Source organism: Buteo buteo, chromosome 5 (assembly GCF_964188355.1).
Source record: "Buteo buteo chromosome 5, bButBut1.hap1.1, whole genome shotgun sequence".
NCBI lineage: Eukaryota > Metazoa > Chordata > Aves > Accipitriformes > Accipitridae > Buteo > Buteo buteo.
The window spans coordinates 5,167,174-5,184,618 of record NC_134175.1 but is presented as its reverse complement, the minus strand read 5'-3'; the positions used below and the strand labels follow the sequence as shown (position 1 = coordinate 5,184,618).

At 48.0% G+C, this 17,445-nt stretch overlaps 1 protein-coding gene across 2 annotated transcripts in view; it reads right to left on the bottom strand.

Moving 5' to 3' along the window:
- Positions 1–11,072, bottom strand: part of SPSB1 (splA/ryanodine receptor domain and SOCS box containing 1) — a 39,154-nt gene extending 28,082 nt beyond the window's left edge. Inside the window, exon 1 of one of the 2 annotated variants that reach the window (XM_075027323.1) lies at positions 10,879–11,072. The gene's annotated coding sequence lies outside the window, so the exon portion shown is untranslated. Of the gene's footprint in view, positions 1–7,574; positions 7,596–10,878 lie in introns of those variants that run through there. The other variant, XM_075027325.1, reaches the window with a different exon arrangement.
- Between the last annotated feature and the right edge of the window lie 6,373 nt (positions 11,073–17,445).

Here is a 17,445-nt window from a genome sequence, read left to right as displayed (position 1 = left end):
CAGCCACATCAGATAATGAAATTCAGTGCAGAAGTCCAGTAAGTCTTGCACAGCTGACTGATGCAAAGGTTTTGATTAGCTACCTGCTAAGACAGTCTACTACAAAGACAGTAGCTATGAGCACATGATGTTCATAAGGAAGGTTCCATAACACCTTAAGCAGCTTGGAATAGATCTTGCCTTTAAATTAGGAAAAGGCAAAGTCTACTGCAGAGAAGGAAAGAGGTGGCCACTGCTCAATGCCTGAGGTCTATTTGGGGGTGAGAGGGGACGGTAAAACCATTTTTATCCTTTCTGTTCCCACTTTCCAAATGTCCTCACACCACCACAGAAGCCTGAGTAAGCAGAGTTTGAAGAACACACGTGTTCACCATCTCTTCCTTCCCTCCCTAGGGCTTCTCAGCAGACTAAACTGTGGGTTTCCTCTCTAAAACAGGAAAATTCCAGTACCTGTAATTAAGCTGACAGCTTTCTGCTGTTACTATTCCAGACACTGCCATTCAAGTCCTTTCCATTAAGGTTACCCATTCAAAAACCTCTCCATTGTAACAGATAAGAAACAGCACAGTAGTCAGCGATGGGACAAGTTCATTAGATGTAAGCAAGCCTGAGTTGTCTTATCTAGGCCTTTAACAGCTGCCAGTACTTTTACAGTTCAAAGGCAAGACAAAAGCTGTACAGTCAATCTATCCTCCCAACATACCACAGTCATAGGTCCTCACAAGTCAACATGCCTTCTAATTTAGTGTTTAATATAAACATTTGTACAGTCACTTAATTCCTGTTGAACCAAGCTATTTGATGTGGGCCACAGAAAGCTCCCATGACATCAATGGAAAGTTTCCAATTAGGAAACCAAGTTTGAACACATTATTAGAACTTAAGAAACAGAGTGGAAGAAACCTTGTAGAAGCAGTCAAAAGATCTGTTCTTCAGAAAGATGCACTCGGTATACTTAGGAACAAGCAGAAAAGAAGCTGCCTTGCTTTTTCAGTTTAGTGAGTAAGAATTGTAGACATCTAAGCACAGTTACATTAGCTGCTCCCTTCAGTATCTAAGCTTCTGTCTTTTCTAAGGCTGGTCAGTATCAGCCAAAGTATGCTAAACTGTTTTTCGGCTGCTACTGAAGTCCTTACTCTTCCTTTTGAGGAGGCTGGACAGCTTTGCCAAGATTCACTGTGCACAAGCATCGACTTTAAAGTAATGAGAAGGCCACTGCCACCCACTGTTCAGTGCACCACAACCTCCCAAACATGGAATAGATGTAAACTGTCTAGATTATCTAATGCCTAGAATATCAAACCAAGGCCCCACATCCAACAGTATCTTCCTTCCCTTAAAAACCTCACACCAGAAAAATCTTACCTTACAGTTTTATTTCTACAGTCAGTTCATTACACTACTACTTCTAATACTCAATGAAAGTATAAGCTGAAGTCGCCCTCCACACCCACCCCCTACAGATAATCCCAATGCTTTAGTGATACCGTACTAGGACTTGTAAAAGCTGGCTACAGAGAAATTCCCCCTGCATAAATGCATCTAGGCATGTATGAATGGCCTGCCCAGCTTTTCAATCAGACTTGCAAGCACAAAAGGGTTACTTACATTGAGCAACCAGTACGCCACCTCTTTCACTGCTGCCAGCCTGCCACCTGCTGGGCCATCTGCTTTGTCCACTCAGGCCCAAGGACAGGACATCCATCTGACACCCATTCAGCACCACAACCCTAGGTCTGACACGATTTCCACGACAAGCTTGTTTTGTGGGTGTCTTAGACGTGCCAAAACAAGTTTTAGGAGTATATAGAACACTGCATTAGCACAAAAGGCATCTCAACAGTAAAACCACTGATGAGCTTTCTGCTGTACTGTTTTGCGCCTTGAAACGGAGATTCCCATGAGGCCAGGCGTTCTGTCAAGAACAGTCTAGACTGGGGATTGGCTGGCATTTTTTGGAAGGTTTGAAGACAGCTTAATCTAAAGAACATAAGAGCACATGCCTCCAAACAAGTACTGATTATAATATCCTATCCTTCCTCTTCACCTTAACGACCATAAGCTTGAAAACCGTTCTCCCATCTCAAATACACAGGGGCATTTGTCATTAGTCTTAGTATATGGTCTACAGCACACTGCTCCCCAGTGCCCACTAAGACCTTACCGGCATCAAGAAATCTCTTCCAACTTAAAGCTCTGAGAGCCATTCAATTCTTGTTTCTTACCAGAAATAGCAAAACCAGTAACAGCCATCCCTCTCTGTTTTCACAGAAAAGTGTTGCTACACTTATCCCACAAAAACATAGTCCAGTTCAGGATAACTCATATATCTTACGTTGCTCTCATATGTTCCTAGATGCATACCAAAAGCCGTACCACCCCGCTGGCCTAAAGCCCAAACCTGCTTCTGCCTACTAAGCTTAGTCAGGGGACACCGCACATGTCCCATCAGCAATGTCAATGGAAATTCTATTTACCCACACTGTTAACGTGCTGCCAGATGGTTGCACCCACAGCAGCAAGCTGAGCTGTGCTACCTAGAGGGACCTGGCTGGGACAGGAACACCAGCATGCACCTACAACCATCTCCCTACATCAAGGGACAAAGATTGAAGGCACCTCACGAGTCACGGCCGAATTCCTTTTTGGAGAAAACGTGTACAGCAGAAAGTCCTTATAGAAAAAATACCACCAAGTATGTATGCAAGTACACCTAGCAGCAAAGATTTTCCTTTTCCAAAACGAATAAGCTCAGTAAAGCAGCAGATTCACTGGAGGTCCTTGTAGGCAAACATCTGGATGTAACTGCCATCCTGGAGTGACACAGCATACTTGGCAAGTTTCCCCTAGTAAAACAGTGCACTGCTTTGGCTATGGAGCAAGCAGGAGGGTAGTTGCACAATCACAGCCTGCCTGCAGATGTGGGTTATTGCTCCTTCCAGGCTCTCTAGTCAGGTGTCCCCTCCCACTTAAAGTGTTGACACACAAAGCTGTGCCTCTTGCAAATCCAGTTCAGCATCCACACACCAGGCTTTATCTGATTACTCAGATAGAGCCTTGGGATGTCATGTTAATCATGCCAAAAGCACAGATTTGGGCATGTGTGGGCACATATGACCTGCTCTTTCAACAATCTCACTGGAAGGCAACATCTTACAGCCACTTGGCATGCCTCATACCCAGAGGATCAGAAGCACATGAGGAACACTAGTACCTCAATAAAACAGAAGAAAGATTCAGCTGGGGAATACAGAGTGAATCTTCCAGGAAAGTTCTCAGTTCCTTCAAAAGCTGCTTCTTGCAAACACCAAGTTAAACTATTCAGGAGCTTGTTGGCCCTTGAGTAGAATCATTTCAAAGTCAATGAACTAAGGCAGATACCAAGAACAAACCACAGTATCCAAATTCCAGGATGAACCTCAGCCCCTGAAGTGCACCCATATTACTAAACACAGGATACACACTTTGCCCTTCCTTCTCCTCCCCATCCCAACGTACAGGAAGTCAAACCCACAACCTGGAAAACCAGTAGCATATTACGATGCTGGTCTGCCTTCACTCTCTGGATTTTCACCACTACCCATGCTCACAGCCACTTCACAGCAGATTAGCTGCCCCTTTTTAACTTCTACACAGCAGCTGTGCATTGGCAAGACAGCATGCCACATACTTATCCTTACAGCAATATCCTGCTGAAATCAGTGCCATGTGTGCAGCCCTTTGCCATTTTCCTCTTAGGCTGCAAACTAAGCTATGCTAGCAAGATCCAAGACATGCATGTGCCTGAATCAATACCAGAGTCAAGTCTGAGGCTGAAACCACTTACAATTGCCTATCTGATCCTTGTTGCAAGAGGGACACACAGCAGTCCAAAAACGCTGTGAGGTAACAGGGAAGAAAGCTATGCCCTGGCTCACAAAAAAACCCCCGAAACACGTTCATTAGATTGATTCACTCCCACCCCCAGCTTCGCTTTGTTCCAGCTGGAAGTGCACAACATGCCACATGGAAAACCCCAGAACATTAGTAGTGAAACTGTGTGGGACATGAGGCAAGGAAGCCAAGTGTTCAAGCCAGTAGTGCAGAATCTTGACAGCAAGCTGTAGGGTAACAACACAGCACAGCCCGCAGCAGCTCATGCCGATCACATAACCCCAGAACAGAAAGTCCAAGCAACTACATTTCCTGCCCAGAGGAGTCAAGCCAGGTACTTTCTGGATTCAAGAGGCCCCAAACCTCTTTTCAGCAAAAGTGCCAACAGGTTTCTTCTGCAGCTGTTCAACAGTTCATAGGAACTAGGATATAAACACTAATTCTCCCAGTTCAGCTTACCCCTTACCAGCTGGCCCACAAAGTTTTAAGTATTTCTTTACACAGGCACCACTTGAAACTTCAAGTCCCAGATGTACTAGTGCCCTGGGATTAGCATGGAACAAAGCAATCCCTCCCTCGTTGTTCAATAACATGATCACTTTAGCCTTTAAGTAGCATGGGGAGACTAAGAGATAGGCCCCACACAGAACTGCTGACAACCCAGCACCAACCACATAACGCAGTGTCCCAATTCCTCCCTAGTATGGACCAAAGACTACTGTTTGGAAGCATTTCAAGGGTCATTATTCTCTTCTCCCTGAGAAGCAATGCTTCTCTCCCTGCAGCACAGCTCACTAGGCTACACCACTACAGACCCAGGGATCCCAAAAAACTGTATGAAAATGAATTAGGGTATCTAGGCAAGAACTGCACTTTGGCAAACTCCAGGACTTCCTTCAAGCCTCCGAACGCTGTAGTTGGAATCCAGGCTTTTTTCACATCTCTACTCGATGGAGAGTTTAACTTCCAAAAGGCCATTCGAACCAGAAGTTATCCACAGTGAAGTTCTCAAAAGTTTAAACTAAGAATTTCTAAACATTTGAGACCAATGTAGGCTTCTCATGTAGAGAACAGCTTGGCCTTACCCCTTGCTTGCTTTTCTTGGCTGTTTACCATCTGCGGCTCATGTTCTTTAGAACTAAGTTGTTTCTGCAGTTTTTGTGCAACTGAGTGCCTTTGTACATTTATGGTGTCAAGGCCCCATCTGGGATCTCCTCAGGAGAGATTCCTGACTTGATAACATACCAGCTATCCAAAGAAAGCAGTTTGAAACTAACATCTACACAGCTGCTCTGACTTACAAGCTTCATCAAACTCCCCTCCCAGGCTAAAAGAAAAAGCCCATGTTTGGTAACTCCATTCAGACACTACCACCTTTTGCCCCAAAGCTCTCAAGACAAAAGTTGTTGCTCTCACTTTGAAATCAGGCAGATGGTGGTGGTTTTTGGTTTGGGTGGGGTTTTTTTGTTTGTTTTGGTTTTTGTTTTTTAAGTAAAAAGCTTTCTCCTCCCAGGCAAAGTTTTGCAGGTTAAAAGCCTTACTATTATACAGTAGCAGCCCTACTTCAGTTTAAAGTCTGTCTTCCCATGTTCTGGAAGAGAAAAAACTAGCACAGCCATAGGACAAGTCTCTCCAGGCTCAAGGAAAAAAGTAAGGCAAGGGCAGGTGGCTGTTTCTCTAAGATCAGAAAAAGATGTTAATCCAAAAATCTTTGAAGCTGAAGTTCGATGCTGCTTAAGCACAACACAAAACCAGAAAGGAGGATGGCAAGACTTCTCCCACGTGAATGAAACACTAGAAAGTCAATGGCATGCTAAACCCCCACTCCTAGCTGTGGTGCTTCCACACAGTGGACAGAAAAGACATTTCCCACCTTTTACAGCCCACTGCCAGAAATCCCCGCATCAGAAGTCTTTACTATTCCAACTGCTTTGATGAGCCACAGGGTAGAGCCCATTAAATAAAACCTGCTATTAGTATCCATCCCTGCCAAAGGTGATCAGGCAAGAAAAAAGTTAGCTTTATTTTCTCCCTTTTTAAAAACCCTAAAGCAAAATGTTGAGTGATTAAAGCAAGGCCACACATCAAGTCAGATGTATAGAAAGGATTAGCCCACAGCTGTCCCTGGCTTGCGGCCCTACACTCATCCCTCTAAACCACACTCCCTGGGGCACACATAATACTGTCAGATTGCCACAAGCACCAGCTGGCCTGGAAGGCTCTGGACCTTAAGCCCAATCCCAAGCATGACAACATGTGACAAGAACTGTCCCCAGCAGTCGTGAGATGGCACCAAGCACTCGTCTCGCTAGCCAGCGCTTGCATCTGCTCATCCCAGTGGTCCAGGCCCAGAGCTCAAACGTACGCTAAGTTAACACTCTAAGAAATTGTTCTTCCCTCTGTACTCTTTCCAAAGAAGGGCCTCTGCAAAAGCAGCCTGCAGTACCCAGGCAGCCCATTGGGCTGGGACAGTAAGTTTTACTCAGTTTCAGCTCAACAGTAAGACATTATTCATGGTTCAGGTGACTGTTCTGTCAGTACCCTTACTCACTGCCTCTACATGCTGCGGGCTGGACCTCAATATCACATCCAGCTCACACCAAATCTATTTTACTAGAGAAAGTCTGCTGTATTTCCTCCCCTTAAACACTGCCCAGAGTTGAGGCAGCTTGTGCCACCCCACAGCTACAGAAGAAAGCAGCTCCCATACCCAATTAACACCCAGAATGAAGATTTAAATCATGTTTGCTGTATAAAAACACTCCTTAGTCACACACTCTTTCCAGATGGGCAACTCTGGCATATCAGTAACTCCTGAGCCTCTTCAGGATCAAAACCATATTAGCACAGCCTGCTTCCAGAGCTCAGACAGGTTTGCTTTGAGATCACATTGTATCCCTGTTTCAGGCAGACAATGACAGATTATCTAAAGAGTAGCTAAGAAGTCACTATTAGAAGGTTGCTGGCTTTTAAATCCCCCCGTAATAGGATGCATTTGCAACAAACATTTTGGTTGACATGAGGAAACCTTCATATTTCAGGAAGGAAAAGAAGCATCCTGCTGGACTGACTGCAAGGGAGGGAAGTCAAGCCTTGCCCATGAAGACATGCAGGGATTTGTTAGCACTTTGGTACTTGGTCAGTTATTCCAATCACTAAACAGAAGGAAGATCTCACTGCCATGAAGAACATCAATTCCTGCAACTAAGTCAGGGAAGAATTGCCCAACAAACATATACCTAACAACAATGGCAACACATGTATTTGAGCATCTACTACGGAGTTGCACATTTATCAGGGAAGATAACTAGGCCAAAAGAAAGTCAGGGAAAGAGCTAGACTGACAGACGTCCATTCTCTTGCTCTCAAACTTTTTCCTCATGATGTCTATGTGAAGCTTCTGCTGTGTCTCTGCACAAACAGCTAAGTGTTTCAATCTGTCCTTTGGTGGAAGGATCAGGGTAGATAACAGATTGTTCCTGACCTCTCAGCTGTGAGGCAAGCATAAGCAGACATACACCACCACCATACAATTTCCCCCAATGGTATGCACCAAACCAGACATTCTACTTTCCAGTAGCATGCTCATATCCTTCGGACAACTTGGTTTGCACTTCTCTCCTCCCACGTGTAAGACAAGGTTGCATCTCAGTCACACTCATCACAACATTTATACATTATATACGATTTCTACAACTCACTGTAATTCCTCCAGGAAGGCATCCTGCCACGCACAAGAGCGAGTTTCCTCAGTCTCCTATCATACTCAGTTGCCCAATAAGACTGCTGGATCTTTCTGGGACAGATCCATTATATATTCTTTCTAGGCTTGATACTACTTCACCCAAAGTATGATCACCTGGAAGAGAATTTCCTGATCAATGCACAGACCAATTTACTTTAGCCCAGGAGCTTCCAAAGCATTACCTATGAGGGTAGAGCAGTACAGAGTTAAAAGGGAATCTATGAATAACCCCTTCCCGACTTCTTTTTTGAAGAGGTGACACTGCTTTAGTAGTCAGTCCCTGGGGAAACACAGTTAACAGTGGCACTTGTTCCCCACCATGAGCTTGGAAACTAGTACTTGTAAGCTAGGTTTTCTCATGACCAGTAGAGCATGTTTGGCCATCTCCTGTAGCACATATCCCATCTTCACTAAGGACAACTGCACTCACACATGCCCCCCTTCCCCCAGCAATTATTTATTGAAACAGTGGCAGCTCTAGCAGTTACTCCCAGTGAAGATTTTTTTTGTTGCTCAGATCAATGTAGTAACTGGAAGTGAGTCAACACCTTGACATCAACCCATTCTGTGACAGCCACCAGCAAAGCAGTCCAGCAACTGCAGTTTGGCAACCTTGGTTCTCAGACACTTAGTCACTTTTATTCTGCAGGCATTACATAGCTTTGCCTGGAAGCAACTAGTATCTAACTTGTATCTTCTACCAGCAGCTTAACTTGCTAAGTCACATCACATGCCTGCAAATATAAAGGAGCAGGACAGCAAGTTCAGTCAGCCACATGCACCAGCCTTCAGTAGAATCAAGGTTAGGGAAACTCATACCAAAACAGAGCTTATTAGTACAATCCATGCAGGTCTAGTAAGCTGTTTCTCCACTGCTATAATACTCCATCACTCTACTAGTTAGTACATGTACAAGCCTCCTTCCACAGGACACGAAGATAAGCACAGCCCAGCTGAGGTCATCTCATTGATACTCGCTGCCAACACCAGTTAATCCTCACTCCCCTTGTCAACACAAGCCCTCAGCAACTCCAGACTCAGTCAGTACATGTGTACTACAGCCCGAAACTATAAGCACAACCTGCATTGGCCTATCAGAGCTAGCCTATCAGGTGCCAATTCCAGGGTATTCAGCGGCACCAGCCACAAAATTTGACTGAGACATAAACCTCAAACAGCCACAGAGCATACTCCCTTCCACATCTTACATTCTTCAAAGACTACATTGTGACTTGGAAGATTAACTGTCAGCACAGTCTGCGCTCATTCACAAAGCCTGGCATACACAGTGTCCTGACTGGCTCACTAGCTACAGATTTTTAATTCCAGTAACTTCATGAATTCTTAATTAGCCTTCGCAAGACAGACTTGACAAGACAAGCAGCCCTTGCAGACTGCTTTCACTTTTTCTGAGGAGAGGAAATGTAGGGGACCAGGGAAAGAAAGACACAGGAGAGCAACAAGCAGAGCACATTTTCCACATCCAGGATCTCGGAGCAGTGAACTGACTCCACACAAATGCAGCACATATCAGCTACCCAGTTCCCAGAACACAAACCCACATCTCAGAAGCATCCAACGTAAGTTTACAAACTCCAACCGCATTATAGTGCGCTTCAGTAACCTCTGCAGCAGAGGAGAGAGGCTGCAAAAGCCTGCTGATAACGTACTGCAACAATACAATGCCCCCCAGAGGAATACACTGCTGAAGTTCATCCCTTGTCTTCAAGGGGTGGGGGGGAGAAGAATAAATTGCTGCTTTATGCATCCGTCATCGCAACTACTGAGAGCCACGACAGGGCCAGTGGCCAAGCATATTGACAGAGCAGGGAGGAGACAGGCGCAGTAGCCACTGGTTGGTCAGGGAAGACGCTCCTCCACAAGCCAGTGAAGCGCTTCTCGGCACCACCATTCACTTTGTAAACAGCAGCACAGCTCCATCACACTCCCAGGAGATCCCTTATCAACTCACCACAGAAGTCTCCTTCCTCGTAGGCTGGGATAGCCACTTTAAACCCATCCATCCTATAGCCAGATCTCTTTTACTGCAAGCCGCTGGAAACTCCACATAGTTTGGTGCTGGTCATTTAGCAGTCAGCTTGCACCCAGTGAGATTAGGCTGCCTATGCTATTGTGCTCTGCAATTGCAGAATCCGGCGTAGAAATCAGACATTAGAAGGGTGGGAAAAGCAAAGACTGCTTCTAGGACAAAAGGTTCATAAATTCATCCTGCATCGCTATCAGGAAAAAAAGAGCTGATCTTTCTCCAAGGTAGCAACTCCCATTTTTACAATCATTTTGTAAACTTCCTTATCTTGAGCAATGGCTCAGACAATTCATAGGTTTCTAATCAGGCATGGCCACCACCAGTCGCCAGCCACGCTGACCACCCGCTTCTCAGTCAGGTAGCGAGGAGAACAAACGGCATACTTCAGCACAAGGCTACAGCGAGATTAACCTCTTCTCCTAACAACAGTCTAGGTACTTCAGGTACGGGATTATATAAGATCCCATTGTATTAGCATAGGTTTATGTAGTAAAAAACCCAGACATACTAATTAGGCCTCGTAAGGTGTGCTCCAGAGACCACCACTGTAACCACAGACACTGAACAAACAACCCGACTTCCTTAATGAGTTGAAGATCTCCACGCTGACATTATCAGTGTTTGCTTTTCAGATCCACACGCAGCTACGCCAGCTGGCCTCTGGCAGCCACCCATCTCACGGCATCCCAACCGCAGCTCCGGGAGCCTCGCAAACGTTTGGCGGCTCTTCAGGCCCCGATGCTCGCTTCGAGCACCGGGTGCCCCGTTGGCCCCCGCCACCCTGCCCGTGCCCCGCTGCCACCAGCGCTCCCCAAGGACGGGGCCTTCCCCGCTCACATGTGGCCCCGCAGCAAACGCCAGACGGTGCCCGAACCACCCGGCCTTTGCGAGCGCCTTCGAGCTGCTCAGGCGAGTCAGAAAAGCTTGGCCTCACCCCAGCCTGGCGCTTGGTGGTTTTTTTAGGGTCGTGTTTTTTTTTTTTTTTTAAACGTTGGCACCCATTCCGAGCGGGAGGGGAGCAGGGAGGAGAGACCCGCTCCGTGCCCGCTGGGAACGGAGGCGCCTCCGCGGAGGGAGGGAGAGAGACGGAGGGGAAGCCGGGCCGGTCGCCGCCACCCCGGGGAAGACCTGCCGCGAAGCCGCCCGGGCCCCGCGGGCACCCCGCCGCCCGCCTCGCCCGCCGCCCCCCGCCGCCACCACCCCCGACTCCTACCGTTCCCAGGCTGCCGGCCGGACCATGGCAGCGACCGGGGCCGGGCCCCGCCGGAGGCTACTCCCGGTGCGGAGCGGAGCGCAGAGAAAGAAGCAGCGGCCGCCTCTCTCCTCCGCCGCGGCGGGGAGGCTGGAACCGCAACAGCCCAGCTCCTCCCGGCGCCAGGCGCGGCAAGCGGGGCCCGGCCCGTCACATGGCCCAAATAGCGCCCGGCGGCGGCCCCGCTCCGCCCCCCCCCCCCCCGGCCCGGCCCGGGGCGCGGCCCAGCGGCTCCGCCCGGGCCCCTTCCCCCCGCCCCGCCCCGCCCCGCCCCGCCCCGCCGGCGGGAAGGGGGGGCGGGACCGGGGCCGCGGAGGGAAGCGGCGGGGCCGGCTGGCGCCGCCCCGGCGGAGCGGGGCCGGCTACCGGGAGCTTGTGGCTCTGCCACACCGCCCCGTCCCAAGCAGGGCCGGGTGGAGATAAAGGCTGGACTCGCCGGCGGTGTTCCTGGGTGAAGTCGGGCTCGTTTGATTCTTCACTGCCCTGCTTGCTCTAAGAATGGCTAAAAATAGCAGCCGGTTTCAGGCTCGACGCTGGGTTTTGCCTTGTGGACGCGCTAGGCACTTTCTAATGAATTGCATCCTCGGTGACCTTATAGGTTGACGCGATGTTGCAATATTTGCGCGTCGAACGTGTGTTTGCCTTTTGAAAATTGATTTGTTTACCAAAACAAATCAAGGAAATACAATTCTGTTCAGTCTTTTTTTTGAGAAAAGCAACTTTCTGGACAAATTTCACCCCGTAATGTCTCTGGAGATGATTCATTTTTCAGTATTCCCAGACAAAAAGAGTCTGTTTGTAGCAATACTGCTTGGAGCTATAAACCAGTGGATTGTCATAAATTAAGCAAGCCATATTGCATGGGATACCTCCAAGGACCACCTAAGAGCTGCAGGAAGTGGTGTGAATGATTCAGGAGGTGGCAGCCTGCCATCTGAGTCAGTACGGAACGAATGCCCCTGCATGCTGCTGAGGTTACCGGTTTTTGGGGGTTGGACGTTAACACTGGGCCTTGACCAGTTCTCATCACTAATCGTCTTGGGACATGTGAAAAAAAGAGCAGGGTTCATTTGTGTGTCCTCATTTTTATGTCCCTACTTCCAGAGTATTTTGCTTTCATCTTGGCTGAACTTCATTGCCAGCGCAGGGCCTTAATTCAAACAAGGTTCAACCATAAATGTGCAAGTGCATTCTCCTTACCTACCTGTTAATTAGATGGGATACTCAGCCATTTTTCTCCTGGCTGTGCTCCTCTTAGGGAGTGGGGAGGTGAGTAGTGAGGAAGGTGATTCCTGGGTGTATACGTATGCTGGATCTCTGGGGAGGCTGGCAGAGGGACGTATACTCTGCTGAGGGCTGAACAGGCTTTTTGTCACATTTCACGGGCCATGCATTAATGTACAACTTAGTTATGCCAGTGCTTACAAGGAAAAAAATCCTCCAGCTGTGCATGGGATGAAGGGAAATTGCATGGTCCCCAGGGGCCACGAGCTCCCCCACTGCTAGGTTATTTCTTCAGCCCGGTGGTCACAGCAGGACATTCGGTGACATATAATGGGGCAGAGTCCAGTGCTGAACCCACTGAACTGTCAGAAGAATCAGAAGAAATTAATGTAATGTGAAGGCTAAAGGTGGGGTAGCTAGCCTGCTGAACACTCTCCTCCTCCTCACCCCTTTCAGGCCATGCAGTCAAAAAAATCCCGCAAGAGGACGTAGGCCAATGCAGGGAAAGAAATTCTGCTGAACTCCATGGGACAGTGCATGCATAGGAAGTTGTTCATATGTTCATTCATATCTTTGCAGGATCGAGGCACTAATTTGTTAAGCATATTTTGAAGTCCCTGGGGAATAGTTGCTCTATGCCAGCCATTGTGGTTCACTAAAAAAACACACTCACATTAGAATGAATTTATTACTCTAGCTGACCAGAAACACCAGGGAGGTTGTAGGTAGAGCACAAATATGTTCTTTCACACCCTGCAAGATAGAAATAGGAGAAGTTTTATGTTAAATGCGTACATGTTTGGGTAGCGTTTTCAAAACTACTTCGCTTTGACCTGGTCCTGCTCCCATATAAGTCAACTTTCCCCGCTAATTTCAGCAGAAGTTCTTCAGCAATAGTGCCCCAAGCATGTTGTGAAAATCTCCCCCTTTAAGCTTTTCCTGCAGATTACTGTTCAGTTCTTGGAGAGTTAGCCAAACCTTGGGGGCCCATACTCCCCCAGAGACCCTGTAAATACTGCTGTGAGGGAGATGAGGAAGGATTCTGACACTGCAGACCGGCTCCAGTGTTTTCTGTCAGCACACTTGGAGCTTGTTGTGTGAATCCAACTTTGTGGAGAGTTCTTCCAGCTGATCTCCACTCCTGCCTCTTCTGCCAATGCCAAAGATGTTAGAGGAATGTGCCAGGCATACGTTAACTGGAGATCAAGACAAACTGAAGTGTTGTCTAGGGAGACTCCAAAACTGCTTAGAATTGGAGATCTGTGGACCAGATTCTCCTCTACAGTAAATCAATCTACTACACTTACTAAAGTACACCTACTTTAAATGCTTTGTTTCATTACCGCCAAGGTGGGAGACTGCTGTAATGCGAGAACCTGACTGGTGCTCTTGATGCCTACAGATGTGGATGGGGAATTTTCCTCTTACCCCCAGACCTTTTCCTGCCCATCTGCTGTGACCTAGGGGAGTAACAGAGCAATGGCCAGGGCCAGGGTCCTGAGGGAAGCCCAAGATCTCACTCATGGAGGCTCAAAAGCGGGTTCTCATTGGCCTGCCTAGCCACCGCTCCCCAGGGTCAGCACAGCATGAGCACCTTCTGCAGCAGCAGAGACATGTCATCACCGAGTCCAAGAAAGTTGTGAAGGATGTCTGAGAACTGTACAGGAAACTCAGCAGGCTTTCGTCTGCCTGTGAATTCAGCTGCTCTGCTTACTCCACCGCAGCCGTGTTATCTGCCTGCCAGCGCTGGTCAGCACTGTGACCCGTGAACTCTCCCTGAGCACCTTGCAGCATATTGCCATTGTCAGATGTGAGCTTCTTTTGTCTGAGGGCTACTCACAGTCTTGCGTTTTCTTGTGCACTAGTGCGAGGTGTGCAAGGGTTTCCTGCTCTAACAGAGATCCCTGTTCTTTACAGTGAGAGGGAGAAACGGGGTGGAGGAGGTGTAAGAGCAGCAGGGAAGTTGGAGGAAACCAGACGTGACAAGTGCTGAAGCAGGACTTTTCAGCTTTGTGGTGGCTTCTCGCCAGATGAGATCACAGCTCCTATGGAATCTTGTCTCCTTTTATTTCCTTAATATTTGACTTTCTTGCTTCCTTAAGAAGCAGGAATTGCTAATCTTCAATCACTTGCTTTGAATACTGTCTGCGTCTCAAACAACAGTGCAAACAGCGGCAGAGGGGGGTGACTGACAAATGCCAGTGTTTATGGCCTGCAGTGGAATCCCTCTAAGCCTGTTTGGAAAACTAACGGGATAGAGCCTGGATTAGAAGAGACTTTTCCAGCTCCCATCCTTGTGAATTTATGCTGAGATTATTAAAAGGGAGGTGGGAGGGGGAATGACTTGGCATGCCTCCTTTTTTGTGGTCAGCATTCAGTATTGTAGATTAGCTATGGGGTCTGGAAGTGGATGAGCATCCGCCTTCATGAAAAATGGGTTCCTTTTGAATGTCTGAAGTGAAGCATCTAAATCCTTCTTAAGAGCATGGACTCAGGCTGGTACAGACTATGTAGATGTGCTTTATGCCTGACTGATACTAACCTTGCAGCAGTACCAGTACCAGTAGGCTGGTAGACTGTAGAGCAAAAAAGGGGATCTTACTGCTTTGCATTTGGAGGGATTGTATAAAGACAGGCAGGCAGAGAACATGCAGCTTTCTATGCCCTGGGGAGAGGGGGAGAGAGAGACAGCAAACACTCTGCCCGGAAACATGTACGTGCTGCATGCAGGCTCTGCCTGTGGGAATTAAGGGAGACAATGCAACAGATAGTGAACAATGAGCGTCTGTAATGTACAGCAACAAAGCCAAAGTAACCCAGTGTGCAGCAGAACACAGAAAGACACTGTTAAAACAGCAGCCTCATGAGGTAGAAATCCTGCCAAGCCTGCTTAGAGGACAATCAACAAGCTCTCCTCAGCTGGAAGATGGCTCAATGTGGTGGAAAAGGGAGTAAAAGAGAGTGGGATGGAGGAGGAAAAAAGAGGTGTCCCCCAGCGGCCCTTGGCAGGAAAAAAAACCCCTCATCTTCCTTTTAGTTAGTCTCTTCTTGGGAATTCAGATGTCGGCACAGTCAACGCAACACTTTGCGCTCTGCAACACAAGTAAATGAGGCTGTTGAATGAAATGAAACCCTTTATCCAAAACAAAGTGGAATCCAGGTATTTTGCTTTACATTCACCTGGAAAGCAGGGCCTTGCTGTGATGTCTCCTGTCACTGCTCCTTTGCCTTTCCGCTTCAGCACAGGGTGCTGTATGTGAAGTCGCCTGCCTTAAAGAATGGGACGTATGTAACTGTGGAGCAGTCGGATGCAGAAAATACTCTACAAACTTCCAACTCGGAGTGACCCTTACAACACCAGCTGGTTGCCCAGTTACCTCTGAGGTACATGTGCTACAGACATGACTACTTCTTAATGAGACGACATGCCAGGAGCACCCCCCTAAAATCACAGTACCTTTACTGGCTAACACAACTGTCAGCAGTAAAAAGGACACATCATAACACTCTTTTTGCTTACTGCACTGTGTCTCGCAAGCCTGTATGTAGGGTGCTAAGCACATGGTCGCAGTCTGTGCATGAGAAGCCATTGGGAGTGGGGAAGCAGAAAAATGAGTTCCCTGCCTTTTTGATGGAGGGCCATGAACGGAAAACGGTAGCAACCAGGATAATACAGGTGTAGCAGCTGTGGAGTAGCTCCCGGGAGAGCAGGCTGACCAGAGAGCTCGCTGTGCCACAGGAGAGCAGTGCTCATCTCTGTGCAGTGTGCAGCTCAAGGAATGACAGCAAAAGAGTTGGTGTCAGAGGCCCAGCTGTGTTGGTCTGTGCCTCTAGGAAAAGCTCCCTTTTCAGGACAGAGCTGGGAAAAGTGTTTCCCGCCGGCTCCTGCAGCATGAGCAAGCAGCACCCTCTGCTGCTGGCATGCCTGCCTCCAGAGCACCTTTTTAGTTACAGACACCTAAGTACTTCCAGAGAGAAGCTCAGGAAAAGCATCCGCAGCCATGTCCCTCTGCAAGTCAAAACACTGCAGCGTGTGGGTGGTTTGTTTGTCAGACAGTTTGGCCATGTCAAAATGCTGCTGTTGGGAAAGGAGATGCCAGGCAGCATCTGCTTGCAGCAGATAATAGCAGTAAGAACAGGCCCTGGCTTTGTGCTGAAGATTTTGACTGCTGCTGTTCCCGGCAAGTACTTTGGCTGATAATTGTGCGATGTACATGACTTGATACGCACAACAGGGACGCTGTAGGATAAAGCTCTCCATTCCTCCAGCAGCGTTCCTCTGGCCACTTCCAAACATTTCATATCCCCGTGAGGCAGCTAATTGACTATTGCTGCATAGCGAGAGGAAAGGGGAACTCAGGCAAGCAACGTGACTCACCCACAGTGAGTCAGTGGCAGAGTCCTGCCCCTTGAGCTCTCTCCTGCTAACCATGGACCAGCCATTCCCATGGGGCTGGGAACGCAAGGAAGGAGTCCCGACTCCTCCCACCCCCGAGCAATCCTAACACCGGGCACACAGCATGGATGCTGTATCGCTACCAGACTAGCTCCCTAGAAAGCTGTGGGATGATGCAGGATCCACGCAGTCAGATAAATCCTAGTCACCCATGTTTTTTTCCCTCCCCTTTGCTGAGGACTTCTTGCTTTTCCCAAATTAAACTGTTTAACATCAACCAGGGCTATCCCGCAAGCACATTCCCAGATGGGATATGCACACCTCAGACAGACACAGAGTACTTGGTCTCTTCCTTCTATTTTCTCCCTCTCCCTGAATTCAGGCTGCCCTCTTCCCTAGCATCTGACCCTAGGTTTCCCTTCTTCATGTGGGGAAATAAGCTAAACTTGGTACCGGCTGCAGCTCCAGTCCCCCACAGCTCAGCCAGAGACACATATTTGAGCTCCCATTCTGCACCCCCTTCCCATCTCACAATCTCCCTCTCTTCCTCTCCCTGAGCAGCAGGGAGGAGCCTCCCCAAATCTTCAAATACACAGAGTACTGTGCCAGTCCGTAAAATTTGCCCACGTTAAAAAAGCAAAGCATGAGAAAAATGCCTGAATCCTGTTAAAAATAGGCTGGGATCTACAGAAAAGAACCTGCTTAACAGTTTGTGTCTGTGCACAGGTCTCATTTCAGCAACAGCAACGCTGCTCCGAGCCAAACATCATTCACACAAGACCCAGATTGTTTTGTGGATAAGGAGATGCCTACAAAAAGGGAGCCCTGTTTAAGGAAAAAATGAGGCGATGTCTGGTCAGAGCGCCACCAGGACATAGTTTCTGCGGGAAATTCCTCTCTGTAGACCA